Source organism: Onychomys torridus, chromosome 23 (genome assembly GCF_903995425.1).
Source record: "Onychomys torridus chromosome 23, mOncTor1.1, whole genome shotgun sequence".
NCBI lineage: Eukaryota > Metazoa > Chordata > Mammalia > Rodentia > Cricetidae > Onychomys > Onychomys torridus.
The window spans coordinates 26,447,166-26,456,227 of record NC_050465.1 but is presented as its reverse complement, the minus strand read 5'-3'; the positions used below and the strand labels follow the sequence as shown (position 1 = coordinate 26,456,227).

Below are 9,062 nucleotides of genomic sequence, written 5' to 3'. Positions count from 1 at the left end.
ACCAGTTTCATGAAAATTAATGCCAACCCTGAGAATAAATAGCATGAAAGCAAACAGCAGCTCAATGGCTAATGTTGAGCTAGCTACATGGGAAATTAGGTTCAGGGAGAGAGGTCCACAAATTGCCCTGTGTGGGCAACCTGAGTTCCTCAAAGAAGAGAGTACAGTATCAGGATGGACCAGTGCTTCTCGGCCCTTTGCTTTGCTAGTTATTTTTCTCTTTGCTGGGAAAGAATGCCTGATGAAGAAGGGTTTGTTTGGTGGTGGCTCACAGTTTGAGGGTACAGTCAGTCCTCCAGGACAGGGAAGGGTGATGAAGCCAGTTATAATACATCTGCAATCAAGAAGCCAAGAGAGATGAATATTGATGCTCCATTTCCTTTCTCCTTTTGTACAGTCTGGAATCGGGGAGGTGCCCCTCACATTTAGGGTTAGTTTTCTCACCTTTATTAACCCAATCTAGACACTCCCTCAAAGGCATGCCCAGACTGGTTAGATGGCTCACTTGATAAAACTGCTTGGCACATAAGCCTGACTAATTGAGTTTGATCTCTGGAGTACACATAAAATGCCAAATACGGTGGCATCCATCTGTAACCCCAGCACTCCTATGGTGAGATGGGATGCAGAGAAAGGAGAATTGCCTTGAAGCTGAGGGAACATCCAACTGAAGTATGCAGTGTGAAAGAAACAGCAAGAGAAACCTCACCTCAAAACACAGTAGAAGGGGCTGGAGAGATGGCTCAGAGGTTCAGAGCACTGCTTGCTCTTCCAGAGGTCCTGAGTTCAATTCCCAGCGACCACATGGTGGCTCACAGCCATCTGTAGTGGGATCTGGCGCCCTCTTCTGGCCTGCAGGGATGCATGTAGACAGAACACTGTATACATAATAAATTAATTAATTAATTAAAAAAAACAGTAGAAGAAGATCAACTCCCAATAGTTGTCTTCTGACCTCCGTGCATACACCATGCCTGATCTCATATGTACACATCATACATACCAATTATTATTATTATTACAAATTATTAAAAATAAAGACCTGCTCAGAGGTTTCCTATGTGATTCTAGATCTGTAAAGCTGACAGTCTCATACTTGCTAAAAGTAGAAACCAGGGAAGCTTTGAGCAAATACCAACACTGGTCACTTACCTCCCAGAGATTCCGGTTTGCTTTGCCTGGGATGTCCCTAGTCATCAGTCATTCTATAAGTTCTCCACATGACTGCATTGCATATCCAGAGTTGAGAACCATTTGGTTGAATAATAGAAGATTGCACATAAGCTTTCTAAGAACATGCTTACATTTCACTGTGTTCATTCCAGAACTAATTAAGACATTTGAACTGCCCAGAAATATGTCATTCTTTTTTCTTTTCTTTTTTCTTTTTTTTTTCTTTTTCTTTTGGAGGGGGCGGATTAGAGACAGAGTTTCTCCATGTAGTTTTGGTTCCTGTATTGGATCTCACTCTGTAGACCAGGCTGGCCTTGAACTCACAGAGATCCACCTGGCTCTGCCTTCCGGGTGCTGGGATTAAAGGCATGTGCCACCGCCGCCCAGCATTATTCTTTATATAAACTTAAATGTTAACACCTACAGTTCACATGTCTGTAAAGTCTCAAAGAAATCAATCTATCAAATTGATACTGTTTCATCAGAGCCAAAATCATAACCATCCTGTAAATAACACTAGATCTCCAAGCCTAGTGCGCCTCCTTGGACTGTTAAGACCTAATGTGATAAGAACTAAATCAATCTAATTTAGTGGGGGGAAAGTCAGGAGAAAATGGTATGTGGCCCAGTGCTACAGCACTTACCTAGCTTTTAGATATTCTGGGGTTTTTCCTCAGCACCACAGAAAGGGGAGAAGTGATAGGCAGTGTATTTAATCAGCTAATAGTTGAAGATGACCAGAAAAGATTCCATATCAAGCATAACTTAAGACTCAGTATCACCAAGACTTGGTTCACCCCTCTTGCATGTGCCCTTGCTCCAGTCCTCATCTTTCCTCTCTACTGATGTTGATGACTTTTTCTCTGCCAGTGCACATCTTCCAAGTTGTAGGAACCCCAACTTCACATCCTCACAGCAATTTGACCCAAAAGGCAACAGGAGATCTTCATGACTGAAATCAGGATTAAAAATCCCAGACAAGGGCCCAGAAGACTCTGACTAGATCACAAGCAAGTCCTTAAAAACAACTAAAAGTAGAATCTTCCCATAAATGTAACACCAGGCAATCAGGCTGAGTTTTAAAGGGTTGCTGTAAATAAACATTTGGAAGAAGCAGAGAAGACCACCAAGTGGGAGATACAGTGGTTGAATTAGACAGAGACCGTGCCAGTGGCAGACTTTTGCTTGAATAGGTGAGTTTGAGTTGTGTTTTGAAAGCGAAAACGGCCCTAGAATGACTTCAGCAAAGGTAAGAAGAGATGGTCATAACAGGGCTCCTGACCTTAGTAGGCTCTAGACCTTGGCACAAATGACTCCATGGTGGAAATGGCATTCTGGCTGTAAAGCTCAGCATGTAGACAGCATACTAGCCAAAGTGAAAACAAAGACCTAATCCAACAAAGTCCATAGATCTGGGAAAGTTTCTAAATGTACTTACCTTGGTTTTGGCTTCTGTAGTTGACTAACTGTTCTTGTTAACTGAAGTATGTCAACCCAAGGCATGGTTTCTTTGTGATTAAAAGCTCACTATCAGAAATAGTCATGTAGTCACTGGGATCCCAGACACCCAATTTAGTCACTGGTAAGCTAATAAAGACTTTCTATTGGCTTAACCTCATGTCCAAGCAGTCTTCTCTGGTGACTACCCCACAACAATGGTCCCATTTATTTTAGAAAGATTACTTTGGCAAGTGGAGATACATTGAAGAGAATGAGCTTTTAAAATAGAAACCAGATAGATATAGATAGGAGTTCTCTATATCTAAAGCTGTGATAAAGCAATGGAAACACAGAAAGAAACATGGAATGGACTGAAGGGAATTGAAGGGTGTGTTGTACAGTGACTGAGTTGGACATGGAATGTTCCAAAAGGGAGACGATTCAGAATGACTCATTGTTTTTTGACCTGGGAAGCTAAGAGGGTAGTGACATTGTTAACTAAGAGAATTTAGAAATAATAGCAAGTTTGGAAGGGGTAGATTATAAATTTAGTTCAACATATTAAATAGTCAACATATTTATAGTTCAACACATAAAAAATAGTCATCTATGTAACAAAAATGGAGACCAGGTCACACTGCAAAGCTAACTCTAAGATCAACCTAACTCTGAAGTCATGGCATTGGACAGCTATTGCATAAATATAAAGCATCAGAACTCAAGGCAAAAGTACAGGTAGGAGAGTGAAGGGGGAAAAAACTTTTCAAATAAATAAGAAATGGCACATTCACAAATAATGCCCAGTAGAACAGTATAAGGGGTGTTTTGCTTACCTGGTATGAACCCCCAAAGAGGTCTAGCATGAGGGAGAGAGTGAAGACTTTTATGTGGTGGTCAGACAAAATGTGTTCTGACCTCACCCCTTCCCATATCTAACTCAGGAGCTCTGGAGAAGAGCATTAGTCTCTTAGTGAGAACACAAAGAGAGCGGGCCTTGGAATTTTGAGGTATCAACCAAGGTGACCAGTTGTTCCACTACCCAGCTCCTTAAAAATCATGACTAAATGTGAGAGTTGTGGAAATAGTGGATACATATGTACATTTTCAGTTTCCATCCATCTGTTAATAGACATCCAGTCTGGTTCCATTTCTTTGCTATTGTGAATAGAGTGATAAACACAGATGAGCAGGCATCTCTGTGGTAGAACATGGAATCCTTTGGGTCCATATCCAGGAGTGATATAACTGGGTAACATGGAAATCCTAGTTTTAAGTTGTTGAGAGTATCCTCCTTGCAAGATCTGGAGGGAAGGGAAGTGTTCCTTCTTTGGCTTCTGCTCCCCTGCTAAAGGGAAGTATGCTTGCACCTCTACTGGAACCTGTGCTATTGCTGGAGAAGCAAAATGGGAGAAAGTTCAACAGAGGAAGCCATCTTCAATCGCTCCCACTTGCCTCCCCTTGTCTCCTCAGAACCTATAGATCTACATTTTTGTAATAGGCACACAAATCAAACATCTACTGATAATAAATCATAAAGAAATTTATTTTAAAACAATTCTTTGGTATACATATAATTTTACTATATAATAAAGACCAAATAAATTGGCATAATAATACGATTTTTTAACAAAGAATTAAATCTCAGGTAACTATTTGATACCATAGTATCCAGAACATCTTCAAATATTTTTCAGGGTGCATAACCTGATTTTATAATTGTTAATATCAAGAAAACCACTTTATGTAAATATGTGGTATAAAATTGTAAAATACATGTAGGAAAATTTCAAAAATTGTTGGGAATTCTGTCTTATTCCCATTTAGTAATTTTTAATATATGAAACTCAAGTCAGCAACTCAAACAGTAACTTTCTGTATAAGGCACATGTGTATGTATGAGTGTATGGTATATGTATGTGTTCATACATATGCATGCATGTATGAGCATTGTGTGTAAACCAAAGGTGTCTTCAATCACTCCTGATTGTGTTGATGTGTATGTGAGTGTGTATATGACCCAGAGATATCTTCAATTGCTCTCCAATTTATTTTGAGACAAAGTCTTTTATCCCACCTGGTGCTCCATACTTTGGCTAGGCTTTCGAGGCTTTCTGACTAATGAGTACCAGATACTGTCTCAGCATCCTTCTCCCCAGCACAATGTATTTTTTAACATGACTATAAAGAAAAAATGATATTATAAAATTTTCAGGGAAATGGATGGCTCTTGAAAATATCATAATAAAGGTCGTGTGGTAGTTTGAGTGAGAATGGCCCACAGCGGCTCAGATGTTTGAACGCTTGGTCCCAAGTTGATGGTACCATTTAGGAAGAATTAGGAGATGTGACCCTGTTGAAGGAGGTGTATCACAGAGGGTGGACTTTGAGGTTTCAATAGTCTATACCATTCCAGGCTAGCTCTCTCTCTCTCTCTGCTTCATGCTTATGGATCAAGATGTAAGCTCTCAGCTACTGTTTCAATACTCTGCCTGCCTACCTGCTGTCATGTTCCCCACCATGATGGTCGTGGTCATATCCCTTGACACTGTAAGCCCTCAAATAAGCTCTTTCTTCTATATGTTGCCTTGGTCATGGTGTCTTATCAGAACAATAGAAAAGTAACTAAGACAGGAGGTAACCCAAATTTTTTAAAAGGGGAAAAAAAAACGTGATTTCTCTCATATTTGAATTCTGGATTGTAATGTATATAAAAGGGTGTAAACATAGGTAAAGCTTAAAAACTAGAAAAGAGATCAAAAGAGGTAAAAGAGATAGTGAGGAAGGGAGGAGGGCAAAAGGAGATTGGAACCATCAAGACATCCAGTCTCACGAACTGAGCAAGTCTGGATTCTCAGCCTGTGTGAGACACCCATTATTAGAATATCCGGTGTGTGTGTAATATATATGTGTATATAATGTACACATATATAATCAGTTCTGTATATGTATATGCATATAATATATATAATCAGTTCTGTTCATCTAGAAAATCCCTACAAATATTATCATACCTAATGCCTTGTGTGCTAATTTTAATTAATTTAATTCAAATAAAAAAGAAAGTGTGAGTACCCGTTGGCTCTGGGTCCTATCCATCTGTCCCTGACTTCCAAGCTTTCTCTTCTATTGTTCATGTTCATTCTAATGAAAGCAGTGAATTTATCTTCTGTCTTTTTAAATCTTCCAGCAGCTCTGAATACTCCTTGTAGAAAACTCGTTTTGTATTTGAGGAAAAGAACTGGGTTTGAGACCTGACTGCCATACCAGGTAAGACAACAGACAAGCCTCCTGGACTCTCTGAACCTATGAGTGAAAAAACTGAGAGTTTCTCTGCATCCTAGAATTGTGAGGAAATAATAGATGCTGCACATAGCCGAGATCCATAAACCACAAAGCTTTATCAATATTAAAACTTGGTGACTAAAGTTTCCATTGACTCCATCACAGACACCCCCCTACACTAACCTTCAACTTTAATCGGATGTCTCCAATCTAACATTAGCACAGACTGACTGAGTTCCTATTGCATGTGAAGCTCTGTACCAGGAGCTAAAGATCCTGAAGAGAAGGAGCTGGAACTGTATGAGCTCAGCCGTGCTGTTAAACACAACAGACTAGAACAACCTTGAGACGTGTTGTGCACAGTAATGTCTGACCTTCTTATCATCGAAGGTTTTTCCTTCTCCTTTCCTCTTTGTATTCTTTAACTTACTAAACTTCATGAATGCCAAGAGAGCAAACATGTTCTCCATTACTGAAATGGTCATAGAACATCATGTCCTCAGAGACAAAAACTCTGCCTGCTTATCAGTCCATTTAAAGTTATAGCATGATATAATAACAAATTATATTTCTTATTTATAGATGGAAAAGTTGACAGATTCTCAAGACTCTTAATTCTTCCCTTAATTACACAGCTCCTTCCCTACCCACAAGAGTCTGTTCCTGGTCCTAAAATCCTAAGATTTCCCTACAGTGGTGAATGTGTATAAGAGCAAAGCTTCTTTGCCTAAGCTAAGGTTAGACTCTTTGTGCATCCTCTGTATTCCACTATATTGTCTGATGGGTTTACCAAGGATCCCCTGCCTAAGTGAAAGAGTATATAGAGCTGGTCCTTTTTTCCTAGTCGTGTTGGGGAAAGAGGAAAATGGGGAGAAAAAGGAAAAAGAGTTGGAGAGGGAGCCATCCAATACAGATCACCACTTCAGAAACCATAATTAGAAATAACCACTTCTAATCTCTTTAGAGCCATCTGAAATGCTGGGTTTACCCTTGAGGTCTACTTATGTGTCCCTGAGGACTACATTGTAGCCTGAGTTCCTTTTCTCTGGAAGAAGGGAAGGACGGATATGAGTTCCCTGAGCCACATAGTCTAATATTTCCTACCCATGAGATTTGAACAAGTCAAGCTGCCTTGTTTGGCCTCAAGTTTCATTACCTGTCAAATAAAGGGAATTGGATTGTTAGTCAGCTTTTCATTGCTATGAAAATGAAATAACTGATAAAATCAACTGAAATGAGGAAAGATTTTTGTCTCAAGGTTTCAGAGATTTCAGTGTGGTTCCTTGGTCCCATCAATTTGGGCGTGGAGCCAAGCATCCTGGTGGAAAGTGAAAGGTTAACCAAAGATGCTCATATCATGGCAGAGAGAAGTTTGGGAAGGAAGAAATGATAAACCTATCAATAATGTTATCCACTCACTGATAAGGCCAAGAGCCCTCATAAATCAATCACTTCCCAAAGGTCCAACCCCTAAACACTGTCATATTAAGGACTATGCCTTCAACCCATAAACCAGCTATAACAGTTGAACTAGATGGTCCCCATGTTCCTCTCTGTTCTAAAGTAATATAAGCTTTAAAGCTATCTTGAATTAAGCTTTGTATTTTCAGTGGCATTAGAAACTGATAAATTGTGTTTAAAAAATCACTGATATGAATTATGTATGGTCATTCTTCATTTATCATTGTATTTCAGGAGCTGATTCCCAGCCAAAGCTAGGCTGCATGCCAGGATCAATGATGTGTGGAGAAAGGGCTTCTAGATGAGAAACATGACTGTATTTGTACAAAACAGAATAGATAGATTCTGTGGTTCATTTTAACACTGTTCACAAACATTTATTCCCTCTTTATAAGAGGGTCCCATTTGACTTCCCTTGCCAAGCAGGGCATTCTTCCCACTGCACTGGCATGGAACTTGGCTGTTGATTATTTAGCCAACAGCATATATAAAAATACGACCTAGTTCCTATCTAAGTGAAAATATTAAATTTGTTTGATTCAGCCAGATCTCTTTCTGCCATGACCTTGTGCCACAAGAAGGGCACATCATATGAGTGGCTATTTCTTCAGCCAGAGTCACAGAATCAATGACACACACGGTGAGTGAGTTTGACATGCCGTCTTAAGCAGAACCATCACTAGGAAGCCACAGCTGCAAACACATAAAGTAAGAGGTAAATTTTGTTAGTACAAGCCACGGATACTGAGGCAGCTTACTGTTACACAACAGCACTTACACAGCTCCTGTAGTAAAGCATGTTAAAGGTGTGCTCGCCTGGTGAATGAGCAGCTGACCCATTCACTCATTAGCTCTCTGCTTCTGGCCTCACTTCTCTGCTGTCCTTTACAAAATATTCCATTAAAATGTTATTTGGTTACCCTCTCCACCCTCTTCCCCTTCATCACATCTTTAACTCACTCCTGTTAGGCTTTTATAGCACCCATCGAACCGATCAGTAAGTTCTCCTTTGCCAAACCTGATGGGCAATCATCTTATTCCATGTCCGTGCAGAACTGACACAGTTGATAATCTCTTTGTTTAACATGTGTTTCCTCCTTCACAGTCCCCTTTTGAGTCCAGATTGACCCTGGAGCCTGAAACCCTTTGACCACACTCTCCCACGTGCAGGATCACAGGTGTGCACCACAATGCTTGGCTTCAGCATCTTCTTTACACGGCTTCAGAAATTTCAGCCTCTTTTTCTTTCCCATATTCCCTTTCCCATCATCCTATTTTCCTCCTGTCTTTCTTGGTACCCTCTTCCTAAGGTGGGAGAATTTACAGCAGGCAGTTAGGGGTGAGGAAGAGACATGTGAATCATCTTCGGATGCTTACTGCCACCCAAGATATGACATATGAATGAGGAGAGCTACATTAGGCAAACTCTCGGCATACATCACAGTGCATAGGACCTGTGCCACCAAATGTGCCAACTTCAGTTCAATACCTGGAACTCACATAATGGAAAGAGAGAACAAACTCCTGCAAGTTGGCCTCTGACTTCCAGATGCCCCCTGTGGCACATGTGTGCACACATACATACAGATACACACTAAATAAATACTATGTTTTTTAAAAATAATAATAAATTTGTAGATTGATTTGATATTATTTCAAGATCTACAAAACTACAATAATCAAGACTATGAAACCAGCACAAATGA

The 9,062-nt window shown here is 40.0% G+C and overlaps 1 protein-coding gene across 1 annotated transcript in view; it reads right to left on the bottom strand.

Moving 5' to 3' along the window:
- Positions 1-827: 827 nt before the first annotated feature.
- Mettl4 (methyltransferase like 4) overlaps positions 828-9,062 on the bottom strand; it is a 58,146-nt gene continuing 49,911 nt past the window's right edge. Inside the window, exon 9 of the transcript XR_004943608.1 lies at positions 828-852. The gene's annotated coding sequence lies outside the window, so the exon portion shown is untranslated. The remainder of the gene's footprint in view (positions 853-9,062) is intronic.